This window comes from Callithrix jacchus, chromosome 22, assembly GCF_049354715.1.
Source record: "Callithrix jacchus isolate 240 chromosome 22, calJac240_pri, whole genome shotgun sequence".
NCBI classification, from domain to species: Eukaryota; Metazoa; Chordata; class Mammalia; order Primates; family Cebidae; genus Callithrix; species Callithrix jacchus.
In genome coordinates this window covers 89,761-102,250 of record NC_133523.1, presented here as the reverse complement: position 1 = coordinate 102,250, position 12,490 = coordinate 89,761, and the positions used below count along the sequence as shown (strand labels likewise).

Genomic DNA, 12,490 nt, shown 5'->3' with positions numbered 1-12,490 from the left:
ATTGGGGCGCCTAGATATTATTTAGATTTTCTTCGATTTCCGTAAAATTAGAATTTCAGTATTTTACATGAGAGAGCATACTAAGTTTGTGTATATACTCCAAAACCAAGTAGAATAAGCATTGTATATTTTTTTCACAGATTATATTAGTAGAAATTTTGCTTTTAATATTGGGTGCCTAGATTATATTTAGATTTTTTTCGATTCGCTTAAATATATAATTTCTGTATTTAACATGAGAGAGCATATGGAGTTGGTGTATATACTCCAAAACACAGTAGAATAGGGCATTGTATATTTTCTCTGACAGATTATATTCAGAGCAATTTTGTTTTTAAACTTGGGGTGCCTAGAAATCATTTAGATTTATTCGATTCGGGTAAAATTAGGATTTCTGTATTTTACATGAGAGAGCATACTGAGTTGTTTTATATACTCCAAAATAGAGTAGAAAAAGGCATTGTATATTATTTCTAACAGACTATATTCAGAGCCAGTTTATTTTAACTTTGTGGTGCCTAGATATTATTTAAATTTTTTTCGATTCACGTAAAATTAGAATTTTGGTATTTTACATGAGAGAGCATACTGAGTTGTTGTATATACTACAAAACAGTGTAGAAAAAAGCATAGTATATTTTTTCTGACGGAGTATATTCAGAGCAATTTTGCTTTTAACATTTGGATGCCTAGAAAATATTTAGATTTTTTTTGATTCACGTAAAATTAGAATTTCGGTATTTTACATGAGAGAGCATATTGAGTTGGTTTATATACTTCAAACCAGAGTTCAAAAGGGAATTGTATATTTTTTCTGACAGATTATATTCAGAGCAATTTTGGTTAATACATTGGGGTGCCTAGATATTTTTTAGATTTATTTCGATTCGCTTAAATATAGAATTTCTGTATTTTACATGAGAGAGCATATGGAGTTGGTGTATATACTCCAAAACAGAGTAGAATAGGGCATTGTATATTTTTTCTGACAGATTATATTCAGAGCAATTTTGTTTTTATCATTGGTGTGCCTAGATATTATTTAGATTTTTTTTGATTCACGTAAAATTAGAATTTTGGTATTTTACATGAGAGAGCATACTGAGTTGGTGTATGTACTCCAAAACCGAGTAGAATAAGGCATTGTATAGTTTTTCTGACAGATTATATTCAGAGCAATTTTGCTTTTAACATTGGGGTTCCTAGATCATATTTAGATTTGTGTCAATTCCCTTAAATATAGAATTTCTGTATTTTACATGAGAGAGCATATGGAGTTGGTGTATATACTCCAAAACAGAAGAGAATAGGGAATTTTATATTTTTTCTGACAAATTATATTCAGAGAAATTTTGTTTTTAACATTGGGGTGCCTAGATAATATTTAGATTTTTTCGATTTGGGTAAAATTAGAATTTCTGTATTTTACATGAGAGAGCATACTGAGTTGGTGTATATACTCCAAAACAGAGTAGAATAAGGCATTGTATATGTTCTCTAACACACTATATTCAGAGCCAGTTTCCTTTAACTTTGGGATGCCTAGATATTATTTAGAATCTTTTCGATTCGTGTAAATTTAGAATTTCGGTTTTTTACGTGAGAGAGCTTATGGAGTTGGTGTATATACTGCAAAACAGAGTAGAATAAGGCATTGTATATTTTCTCTAACAGACTATATTCAAAGCCAGTTTCTATTAACTTTGCGGCGCCTAGATATTATTTAGATTTTTTTAGATTCATGTAAAATTAGAATTTCGTTTTTTTACATGAGAGAGCATATTGAGTTGGTGTATATAATCCAAAACAGAGTAGAAAAGGGCATTGTATATTTTTTCTGAACATATTATATTCAGAGAAATTTTGCTTTTAACATTCAGGTGCCTAGATAATATTTAGATTTTTTTCAATTCACGTAAAATTAGAATTTTGCTATTTTACATGAGAGAGCACACTGAGTTGGTGTATGTACTCCAAAACAGGGTAGAATAAGGCATTGTATATTTTTTTTGACAGATTATGTTTAGAGCAATTTTGATTTTAACATTGAGGTGCCTAGATAATATTTAGATATCTTTCCATTCACTTAAATATAGAATTTCTGTATTTTACATGAGAGAGCATACGGAGTTGGTGCATATATTCCAAAACAGAGTAGAATAGGGCGTTGTATATTTTTTCTGACAGATTATATTCAGAGTAATTTTGCTTTTATCATTGGGGTGCCTGAAAAAATTTAGATTATTTTTGATTCATGTAAAATTAGAAATACGCTATTTTACATGAGAGAGCATACTGAGTTGGTGTATATACTCCAAGAGAGTAGAATAGGGCATTGTATATTTTTTCTTACAGAATATTTCCAGAGCCATTTTCTTTTAGCTTTCGGGTGCCTATATATTATTTAGATTTTTTTCAATTCGCGTAAAATTCGAATTTCGGTATTTGACATGAGAGAGCATACTGAGATGGTGTATATACTCCAAAACAGAGTAGAATAAGGCATTGTGTATTTTTTCTGACAGATTATATTCAGAGCAATTTCGTTTTAATATTGGGGTGCCTAGATTTTATTTAGATTTTTTTTCAATTCGCTTCAATATAGAACTTCTGTATTTTACACGAGAGAGCATATGGATTTGGTGTATATACTCCAAAACAGAGTAGAATAGAACATTGTATATTTTTTCTGACAGATTATATTCAGAGCAATTTTGTTTTTAACATTGGGGTGCCTAGATTATACTTAGATTTTTTCGATTCGGGTAAATTTAGAATTTCTGTATTTTACATGAGAGAGCATACTGAGTTGGTGTATATACTCCAAAACAGAGTAGAAAATGGCATTGTATATTTTTTCAGACAAATTATATTGAGAGCAATTTTGCTTTTAACATTGGGGTGCCTGGATAATATTTAGATTTTTTTTGATTCACGTAAAATTAGCATTTCTGTATTTTACATGAGAGAGCATACTGAGTTGGTGTATATATTCCAAAAGAGAGTAGAGTAGGGCACTGTATATTTTTTCTAAAAGACTATATTCAGAGCCATTTTTTTTTTTTGCTTAGGGGCGCCTAGATATTTAGATTTTTTTCGATTCACGTAAAATTAGAATTTCGGTATTATACATGAGAGAGCATATTGAGTTGGTGTATATACTCCCAAAAAGAGTAGAAAAGGGCAATTTATATATTTTCTGACAGATTATATTCAGAGCAATTTTGCTTTTAACATTCGGATGCCTAGATAATATTTAAAATTTTTCGATTAACGTAAAATTAGAATCTTGGTATTTTACATGAGAGAACATAATGATTTGGCGTATATACTCCAAAACAGAGTAGAATGAGGCATTGTATATTTTTTTAACAGACTATTCTGAGAACCATTTCTTTTAACATTGGGGCACCTAGATATTATTTAGATTTTATTCGATTTCCATAAAATTAGAATTTCAGTATTTTACATGAGAGAGAATATCGAGTTGGTGTATATAATCCACAACAAAGTAGAATAGGGCATTGTATATTTTTTCTGACAGAGTATATTCAGAGCAATTTTGCTTTTAACATTGTGGTGCCTAGATAATATTTAGATTTTTTTTTGATTTACGTAAATTTAGAATTTCGGTATTTTACATGAGAGAGCATACTGAGTTGGTGTATATACTCCAAAACAGAGTAGAATAAACATTGTATATTTTTTTTGACAGATTATATTCAGAGCAATTTTGTTTTAATATTGGGGTGCCTATTAGATTTTTTTTCAATTCGCTTCAATATAGAATTTCTGTATTTTACATGAGAGAGCATATGGAGTTGGTGTATATACTCCAAAACAGGGTAGAATAGGGAATTGTATATTTTTTCTGACAGATTATATTAAGGGCAATTTTGTTTTTAACATTGGGGTGCCTAGATTATATTTAGATTTTTTCGATTCGGGTAAAATTATTATTTCTGTATTTTACATGAGACAGCATACTGAGTTGGTGTATATACTCCAAAACAGAGTAGAATAAGGCATTGTATATTTTTTCTAACGGACTATATTGAGAGCCATTTTCTTTTAACTTTGGGGTGCCTAGATAATATTTAGATTCTTTCGATTCATGTAAATTTAGAATTTCGGTATTTCACATGAGAGAGCATATTGAGTTGGTGTATATACACCGAAACAGAGTAGAAAAGGGCATTGTATATTTTTTCTGATAGTGTATTTTCAGAGCAATTTTGCTTTTACCATTAGGGTGCCTAAATAATATTTAGATTTTTTTCGATTCACGTAAAGTTAGAATTTCGGTAGTTTACATGAGAGAGCATACTGAGTTGGTGTATATACTCCACAACAGAGTAGAATAAGGCATTGTATATTTTTTCTGTCAGTGTATATTCAGAGCAATTTTGCTTTTACCATTTGGGTGCCTGGATAATATTTAGGTTTTTTTTGATTCACGTAAAATTAGAATTTCGGTATTTTACATGAGAGAGCATACTGAGTTGGTGTATATACTCCAAAACAGAGTAGAGTAAGGCATTGTATATTTATTCTGACAGATTATATTCAGAGCAATTTTTCTATTAACATTAAGGTGCCTAGATAAAATGTAGATTTTTTTCGATTCGCTTAAATATAGAATTTCTGTATTTTACATGAGAGAGCATATGGAGGTGGTGTATATACTCCAACACAGAGTAGAATAGGGCATTGTATATTTTTTCTGACAGATTTGATTCAGAGCAATTTTGTTTTTAATATTGGGTTGCCTAGATCGTATTTAGATTTTTTCGATTCGGGTAAAATTAGAATTTCTGTATTTTACATGAGAGAGCATACGGAGTTGCTGTATATACTCCAAAACAGAGTAGAATAAGGTATTGTATATTTTAACTAACAGACTATAGTCAGAGCCATTTTCTTTTAGCTGTGGGAGGCCTAGATATTATTTAGATTTTTTCGATTTGCGTAAAATTAGAATTTCGGTATTTTACATGAGAGGGCATATTTAGTTGGTGTATATACTGCAAAACACAGTAGAAAAGGGCATTGTATATTTTTTATGACAGATTATATTCAGAGCAATTTTCCTTGTAACATTGGGGTGCCTAGATAATATTTAGATTTTTTTCGATTCGCATAAAGTTAGAATTTTGGTAGTTTACATGAGAGAGCATATTGAATTGGTGTATATACTCCAAAACAGAGTACAAAAGGGCATTGTATATTTTTTCTGACAGATTATATTCACAGCAATTTTGCTTTTAACATTGGGGTGCCTAGATAATATTTAGATTTTTTTCGATTCGCATAAAATTAAAATTTCGGTATTTTCCCTGAGCGAGCATACTGAGTTGGTGTATATAATCCAAATCTAAGTAGAATAAGGCATTGTATATTTTTTCTAACAGTCTTTATTCAGTCCTGAATGTAATAAAATCTATTTTATTATTGAGCTATTCTACCAAAAGTATTAAAACATGTAGTTAAACTCCCAGTAAACCCTATTTTTACCCAAATCACAAACTGCCAAACCCTTAAGTCTTGAGCTCCCAAGGGGAATTAGGAACCCTCCTGTGGCATTCCTCTTCTAAACGTCTGCTGAACAAAAGTTGATGTTGCATTTTCAAAGAGCCCAAATGGATTACTTTTATGAAGTTTGGGGCAAATGAATTACACATATATATAACCCTCCCTCAACACCCAGAAGGTATGCGGACATGCAGAATTCAAAAGTCTGAGGGTGACTGTGCTCAGGGGGTGAAGGGATGCTTAGAAACCACCTCTTTGAGGAGGAAGGCAGGACGTTCAATAAGAGCGGGTGGCTACCAAAGAACTAAATTTTAACGCAACAAAGGTGAGTCCATCTCCCCGCAACCACAGGCATCCAACCCAGGAACACCTGGCTCCGCCTGGATGGCTGAGGTGCAGCTGGAGGGGGACGGAAAGGGTCAGACCACGGGATTGTTTTCCACTTTGGGCTTTTACACAGCAGTTTTGAAGACAAAAGGGCTTTTCAGCTAGGTTTGGTTCACCGTTCCCCTCCTCCCAGGCCCAAGCTTGGTCCCCAATGTCCCCAGCAATGCTTTGTACGTCCCTCACTTTGCTGTTTTTTTGGGGGGCCACTGCCCACCCCTAGGTTGCGTGCTGTCCCTCCTAGAGAGAGGTGGATGGCCATGACATTCCAGGGAGGAAAAAGGGAGGGGCGAAGGGGCAACGACACCCTTCTAAAGTTTCACCCCAGAAAGGCATCCCACTCTGCCCAGGAGGCGCCCTCAGGCTACAACCTTCCCGTGAGCCTCCTCCCTTTGCCCCGCCCCTCAGCACGGGGGAGGGGCGCTGTGCAGCCGGCGCTCTCTGATTGCCTGCCGCGTCAGGGTTCCACGCCGGGATTGTGCTGTGGGCAGCTGTCGGCGCCTGCGTGCACAACGTGGAGAACCAGCGTTGGGAGTTGCTGGAAGTTGGAGGCGAGGGAGCGGTCGCTCGCAATGAGCGCGGGCGGCACTAGGCGCAAGGTGGAGAGCAGTCCCTAGTCTAAGACTTTCCGTCGCCCTCCGGCACCGCCAGTACCACGGACTCCACCCTGCTGTGGCCCCTCGGCGATGCGGTGCAGCTGCCACTCGACCAAGTGGGTTCAGGTACCACGAGGCACCGAGGCGTCGGGCACGCACCCTCGCTGCCCTTTGTGGCCATGGTGCCACCAGACCGGGGGCCTGGGAGAGGGGTGGGGACTGGGGCCCGCCACTGCTGGAAGGGAGGGGAAGACAAGCCTGTCCCAGTGACCTCTAACTTCCGCTGGCCTCCTCTCTGCCTCCATGCCTCTGGGGCATGCGCCCCAGACCCCCATCCGTCGTCCAGGGCCGGGGTGATCCAGGGGTCGGTGCTGGCGACAGTCTCGGGGAGGGTCTTCATGTAGACTTGAGGGTGTGCGTGCTGGTCCCTGCCCTCTGCCGCAGTGGGGCTGGGACTCAGCTGTTGGGTCCCTTCGGGTGCACAGGCTGGGATGTAGACGGAGCAGAAGTCTGTGCTCCGGAGAGGCCAGCGTGGTAGTACCTGCCTGGCAGGTGACTCTGAACGACCCCCGGAAAGGCTGAGGCATGGGTCTAGGCGTGAACGGTGCATTAGAGATGGTGTCCATGAGTGCGAGGGGCACAAAGAAAGCCCCCTTTCCACAGTAGAGTTCTGACTCCACTTCTAAAATACTTTTCTGCACGCCTCTGTACCTCATAAATCTATTTTATTATTTTTTGCAATGGAAAAAAACAGCTCTGGTTTTGTAAAAAAAAAAAAAAAAAAAGAATTTTCTATTAGGCCTAGAAAGAAACTTAAAAAGTGTTTCTTCTTTTATCTAATCGGAACTTGTGTATGTGCACACACCCGTGTGACAAAGAGCCAGGGAGAGAGGGAGGGAGAGGAGGTGAAGGCAAGAAGAGAGAGAGCGATTAAAAAGCAAGTGCACTGTGGCAAGCTCGTCTGGACTAAGTGAGAAGCAGGCGGTTGTGGTGATGAGATAGGAGCTCGGAATGCTTCCTGGTACCAAGACTGTCATAAGTGGAATTGGGGTCTGAAAAAGTGACAGCAAAATTCAGCGTTCCTTTGACAACCACTCAGAAAATAGAATGTGAGGAAGCAGGAGGAAGGGAAGGTGTGGGGCCAGCCATGAGAATGCACCCCGCTGCTCCACGGATGCCTAGAAATGCTGGTCACTTATAGGGCACAGGTGAGGGGAAGTCTGGACTGGTGGCAGTAGTGCTGCCAAGCCATGTAGCCTGCTCTCTCAAGGGTGAATGTTCTTGCATAAGTAGTGGGGAAGATTATTCCCTAGTTTATATAGGCCCCATTTGTCCTAGACACAGATTTTAATGTTCTCAGGTGATCGCTTGCTTGATTGTCTGTGTAAAAGATCAGCAATCCTTTTTTTTTTTTCTGGAAAGGTCTAGGCAGTAAATATTTTAGGCTTGGCAGCCCATATGGTCTCTGTCACAGCTACTCATCTCTGTGGTTGTGGTGTGAAAGCAGCCATAGAAATGGGTAATAAAGGAGTGGGGCTGAGTTCCAAAGTACTTTTATGAGAACTGAAAATTGCATTTTATATAATTGTTGACATGTCCCAAAATATTGTTACTTTTTTGAATTCTTTCACATTCGTGGCTCATGAGCTGTCTGACAAGAGACGACAGGCAGGAATTGGTGGATGGGCCATGGTTGCCCAAACCCTGTGTCCACATCATGGCATTGTACAAGCAGGAGGGATCTCTGACCCTCTCTTTTTTTCCTCTTTCCTTCTTTTCAGTTTCTCATTGTGCTGATTTGGAAACCAGAAATCGAAAGCTCTGGGAAGTGAACTCTTTCTGACTTAACCTGTTAGTGGCAGTGTTAGGATAAAATGTCAGGTCTCAAGGAGCACTTCTTAGAGCCCAGATCAGACTGAATGCTGCTTTTGTGATTGCAGAAGGCATACCATCCTCTGGTACACTAGCTCCTTAGCGTCACCCTGAATCTGAAACTTAGTTCTTCATAAAGTCTTTTGTTCTATGATTCCTCAGTGCATCATTTGCTAATTTGCGCCAGTTATTCTGTTTAACACAACTGAGATATAGACATAAGCAAAGTTCCTACCCTTTAGGAACTCACTTCTTCAGGGCCTGGTTTTGATAATCCAGACAAAGCTACTTAAATGTAGTTTTATCCTTAAAAGCAAAATCGGCTGCACTTATGTAAGTTACAATAATAATTAGAATTTAGGAAAAATCCATTCTTAAAACAAGAAGGCAAAGAGAATAAAAAATAAACATCCAAGTCACCCTCTGACTGTGCGTTGGTTTTAAAACAACAAGACTATTATTTTAAGTGAACACAAGGAAAATTTTGCTACCAAGCGAGTACAATTTCTAACAGGTGATACATCGACTCCTGTGATTCCAGACATTTCCGAAAGTGCCCTTACTACCTACATTACTTCCTTCTGTAAAGCTCTACTGATTAAGACTTTATCTTTTGTGGTTGGATTTTTGCTTTTGGAATTACAATTCCAAAATTTTGCTTTGGGAATTAATGTCTCCCCATGTTTGCCAGGGTAGTCTCCAAAGCCTGACCTTATGATGTGCCTACCTGAGCTGCCCAAAGTACTGGGATTACAGATGTGAGCCACCACACTGGGCATTTTTTTTTAATTACACTGAAGACTTTTGAAAGGGTTGTGTGTTGTATGAACTCCCTCCTCACCCAATTCTCATGGATGGGAAAATGCTGCTGCTTCATTTTAAAGCTAACGAGCTGCATGAACAGGAACTTCTAATTAACAATTCAAACTGATTAGCTCACGTCCCTGAAGGCTGGAGAACACGGGAACTGCTATCCCATCTGAATACAATCCAAAGGCAAAAGGCTGTGGCCAAGTTGAAATAATGGGGCAGATAGAAGCGATAAAGACTGGAGCTGGGACTGGCCCGTACTTCAAGTTAAGCCAAACAAAGGTGTTTGCATGTTTTATATGGGCCAAATAGGAATTCCATAATCGAGAAAACCATTGATTTTAAGGAGGACGCTGCCCTGAAAAGCTTCCTGCCAGGGGTAAGGAAGAGGCTGCCCAGGACCCCCAGAGGCAGGTGGTAGGAGGGCTCTTAGTGGCTTCCTAGAAACTGTATTACCTGAGGTAGTGAACTGCTGTCAGAGATCCCTACCAGGAGAATTTCTCAGGAACGCATGAGAAAGGGCCCAAAACTGCATGACTGCTCCTAAAATGTGACACCATAATACAGCTGAACTATTCAATAAAGCCCTATCTGTTCCTCTGTCTCTCCTTTCTCCCTGCCCCTATCCAACCCTAGAAGAGCCAGAAAGCACTGCTAAGAAGTGAGGGTGGGTGGTCATAAACAAACACACTGCCCTCCTTTCCCTTCCCACTGTGGGTTTCTCAGGCTGAGGCTGTCACAGAGGAGGAGGGATGAAAATTGTTTTCGTTGATATTTTATCATGAACATTTATGAACGTACATCAAAGTTGAAAAAACTTTACAGTGAACACTTTAACTGTATCTTCACCAACTTGGAGTCTTGTTTTATCTCATGTCCATCCATAGATCCATCTTTCTATCCATCCAGTAATCCATTATAGTTTTTAGGCATTTTAAAGTAAATTGCAGACATCAGTAACTCAACGTGCATTAACTAGAATTTGGTACCTTTTTTTTTCCTTTTGGTGTAAAGTTTACAAATGATGAAATGCAAAAATTTTAAGTATGTATTTACCAAATTTTGACAAAAGTATACATATGTGTAACCCAAAACTCTATCAAATAAAGAACATTACTATAATCCCTGATATGGTTTGGCTGTGTCCTCACCCAAATCTCTTCTTGAATTGTAGCTCCCAGAATTCCCACGTGTTGTGGGAGGGACCTGGTAGGAGAGAATTTAATCATGGTGACAGTTTCCCCCATACTGTTCTTGTGATAGTGAATAAGTCTCACAAGAGCTGATGCTTCTATAAGAGGAAAGCCCTTTTGCTTGTTTCTCATTTCTCTCTTGTCTGCCACCATGTAAGATGTCCCTTTGACTTTCTGCCGTGATGATGAGGCCTCCCCAGCCAGGTGCAACTGTGAGTCCCTTAAACCGTTTTTGAATAAAGTACCCAGTATCAGGTATGTCTTTATCAGCAGTGAAAAAACGGACTAATACAATCCCAGAAAGTTTCCTCATGACTTGTCTCAGTCTCCAGCTCTGTACCCTTGGATTTTTTTCATTGTAGACTAAGTTTGCCAACTTTAGAAATTCCACATAACTTGAATCATGGTGTGATAACCCTATATATAAGGCTCCTTCAGTCCACAAAATAATTTTTATATTTATCAGTCAGGTTACACATATCAGTATCTCTTTCATCTTTATTGCTGAGTAGTATTTCATGCTATGAAATAACGTAGTTCGCTACCTGATCCTCTATTTGTGGTCACCAGAAATATTTTCAACTTTTGATTATTATGAGCAAAGCTATTGTGGTCTTCTATAAGTATTTTTATTAACATGTATTTTCACTAATTGGGGTAGATTCCTAACTCGGAAATTTATTATAGATGAGATGTATATTCGTTCTATAAGAAAATTCCAGAAATTTGACAAAGTAGTTATACTGTTTTATAGTCCCATTATCAATAGTTATAGTTGTGCTTTATTCTTGCCAACATTTGGTGTTTAGTCTTTCCCAACCTAGTTATTTTGTGGGGTGTGTAGTAGTATTTCACTGTGGTTTTAATCTGCATTTCCTTGATGTTAACCATTTTGTCCCACTTGTATATTATCTTTGCAAAGTGGCTCCCCAAATTTTTTCCCCTTCTAAACAGTAATTGTTCTCTTTTTTTCTTTTAGTTGTTCTGTCATCCAGGCTGGAAGGCAATGGTGCAATCTTGGCTCACTACAGCCTCTGCTTCCTGCGCTCAAGCGATCCTCCCACCTCAGTCTCCCAATTAGCTGATACCAGGCTAACTTTTTGTATTGATATTAGCCAACATACAAGGCTAATTTTTTGTACTTATACTAGGTATCAGGGTCTCACCATGTTGCCCAGACTAGTCTCAAACTCCTGGCCTTAAGCCATTCATCCTCCTCGGCCTCCCAAAGTACTGGCACTACAGGTGTGAGCCACTGTGCCCAACCTTATTTTCAGGTTATAAAACTGCTTTCTATATTCTGGAAATCAGGCTCTTTACTGAAAATAGATTTATGAGCATTTTCTGTCAGGCTGTGGCTTGCATATTCTTTTGTTTAATGTATCTTTTAATTTTCCCGGACACATTTTCTGCAAAATTCGGGTTAGTTTTTGTTGTATTTTTCAGATACTTTGTTCATTTCATCTAAGTTGCAGAATTTGTCACCATGACGTTGTTTATGATAGTCTCTTATTATCCTTTTCACGTCTGCAGGATCTGTAGTGATAGTTTCACTTCGCTTTCTCTTCTGATATTGATACTGACCATTTGTGTTTCCTCTCTTTTTTTCATGATCAGAGTAGCTTAAGGTTTATTAATGTTGATATTTTAAAACAACCAGCTTCTTTGCTTTGTTAGTTTTCTCTATTATTTTGTCTGTCTTCAATTTGGTTTATCTCTGCACCTTTACCTTTATTGTTTCCTTCTTACTACTTCGTTGGAGTTTTCTTTGCTGTGTGTGTGTGTGTGTGTGTGTGTGTGTGTGTGTGTGTGTGTGTTTTCAATCTTCTTTAGGTGAACATTTACGTCATTGATTTTAGACCTTTCTCTTTTTCTTCTATTGCAGTATAAGCATGTACGGCTATACTTCCCTCTGGGAACTCCCATAGCTGTAATTCATAAGTGTTGGCATGTTGTATTTTGATTATCCCTTAGAATAAAATATTTTATATTCTACCTTTTGCTTTCTTCTTGGGCTTGTGTATTATATTTAATCTCCAATTACTTGGAGCTTTCCTAGTTCTCTTATTGTTAATTTCTGTTTTAATCCTATTGTGGTCAGGT

The 12,490-nt window shown here is 37.9% G+C and overlaps 1 protein-coding gene across 2 annotated transcripts in view; it reads left to right on the top strand.

The window, feature by feature from the left end:
• Window positions 1–6,359: 6,359 nt before the first annotated feature.
• Window positions 6,360–12,490, top strand: part of LOC144580912 (uncharacterized) — an 89,954-nt gene continuing 83,823 nt past the window's right edge. For both annotated transcript variants that reach the window (XM_078361613.1, XM_078361612.1), the window contains exon 1: window positions 6,360–6,628. The gene's annotated coding sequence lies outside the window, so the exon portion shown is untranslated. The remainder of the gene's footprint in view (window positions 6,629–12,490) is intronic.